Here is a 2,389-nt window from a genome sequence, read left to right on the forward strand (position 1 = left end):
TCTAGAGCCCATGAGCCACAACTACTGAGCCCATGTGCCACAACTACTGAAGCCTACGTGCCTAGAGCTTGTGCTCCACAGCAAAGACAAGCCGCCACAACTACTGAGCCCATGTGCCACCACTACAAAGAGTAGTCCCCGCTCACCACAACCAGAGAAAGTTTGCACACAGCAAGGAAGACCCAAGGCCGCCAAGAAATAAATAAACAAATAAATAAATTTATTTAAAAAAATGGCTGATGGTAAATTTTATGTTATGTGTATTTATCACAATTAAAATTTTAAAACATTAAATAACATTTTACTACCTCTCTATCTACCTCTCTACCTCTCTATCTAAAACATTAAATAACATTTTACTACCAAGACTAAACTTTGCCATTTTAATAGAAAGAAAACCAAATTCTACGTTCATTAATATTTGGCAGGAAATGAGTAATAAGCTCTTTTAAAAATTTTGTTTATGGATAGGTACATCAAAAGTGAGGAAACGGGCTTCCCTGGTGGCGCAGTGGTTGAGAGTCTGCCTGCCGATGCAGGGGACGCGGGTTCGTGCCCCGGGCCGGAAAGATCCCACATGCCACGGAGGGGCTTGGCCCGTGAGCCACGGCCGCTGAGCCTGCACGTCCGGAGCCTGTGCTCCACAACAGGAGAGGCCACAACAGTGAGAGGCCCGCGTACTGCAAAAAGAAAAACAAAACTGAGCAAACTTTGCAGAACTTTAAAAAATTTTTTCATTTTATTTTTTTATACAGCAGGTTCTTATTAGTCATCAATTTTGTACACATCAGTGTATACATGTCAATCCCAATAGCCCAATTCATCCCACCACCACCACCACCCCCCGCCTCTTCTCCTCTCTTGGTGTCCATACATTTGTTCTCTACATCTGTGTCTCAATTTCTGCCCTGCAAACTGGTTCATCTGTACCACTTTTCTAGGTTCCACATACATGCATTAATATACGATATTTATTTCTCTCTTTCTGACTTACTTCACTCTGTACGACAGTCTCTAGTTCCATCCACGTCGTTCCTTTTTATGGGTGAGTAATATTCCATTGTATATATGTGCCACATCTTCTTTATCCATTCATCTGATGATGGGCACTTAAGTTGTTTCCATCTCCGGGCTATTGTAAATAGAGCTGCAATGAACATTTTGGTACATGACTCTTTTTGAATTTTGGTTTTCTCAGGGTATATGCCCAGTAGTGGGATTTCTGAGTCATATGGTAGTTCTATTTTTAGTTTTTTAAGGAACCTCCATACTGTTCTCCATAGTGGCTGTATCAATTTACATTCCCACCAACAGTGCAAGAGGGTTCCCTTTTCTCCACACCCTCTCCAGCATTTGTTGTTTGTAGATTTTCTGATGATGCCCATTCTTACTGGTGTGAGGTGATACCTCATTGTAGTTTTGATTTGCATTTCTCTAATAATCAGTGATGTTGAGCAGCTTTTCGTGTACTTCTTGCCATCTATATGTATTCTTTGGAGAAATGTCTATTTAGGTCTTCTGCCCATTTTTGGATTGGGTTGTTTGCTTTTTTAATATTGAGCTGCATGAGCTGTTTATATATTTTGGAGATTAATCCTTTGTCCATTGATTCGTTTGGAAATATTTTCTCCCATTCTGAGGGTTGTCTTTTCGTCTTGTTTATGGTTTCCTTTGCTGTGCAAAAGCTTTGAAGTTTCATTAGGTCCCATTTGTTTATTTTTGGTTTTGTTTCCATTAATCTAGGAGGTGGATCAAAAAAGATCTTGCTGTGATTTATGTCAAAGAGTGTTCTTCCTATGTTTTCCTCTAAGAGTTTTATAGTGTCCGGTCTTACATTTAGGTCTCTAATCCATTTTGAGTTTATTTTTGTGTATGGTGTTAGGGAGTGTTCTAATTTCATTCTTTTACATGTAGCTGTCCAGTTTTCCCAGCACCACTTATTGAAGAGACTGTCTTTTCTCCATTGTATATCCTTGCCTCCTTTGTCATACATTAGTTGACCATAGGTGCATGGTTTTATCTCTGGGCTTTCTATCCTGTTGCATTGATCTATGTTTCTGTTTTTGTGCCAGTACCATATTGTCTTGATTACCGTAGCTTTATAGTATAGTCTGAAGTCAGGGAGTCTGATTCCTCCAGCTCCGTTTTTTTCCCTCAAGACTGCTTTGCCTATTCAGGGTCTTTTGTGTCTGCATACAAATTTTAAGATTTTTTTTCTAGTTCCATAAAAAATGCCATTGGTAATTTGATAGGGATTGCATTGACTCTGTAGATTGCTTTGGATAGTACAGTCATTTTCACAATATTGATTCTTCCAATCCAAGAACATGGTATATCTCTCTGTCTACTGGTATCTTCTTTCATCAGTGTCTTATAGTTTTCTGCATAC

Source organism: Delphinus delphis, chromosome 11, assembly GCF_949987515.2.
Source record: "Delphinus delphis chromosome 11, mDelDel1.2, whole genome shotgun sequence".
NCBI lineage: Eukaryota > Metazoa > Chordata > Mammalia > Artiodactyla > Delphinidae > Delphinus > Delphinus delphis.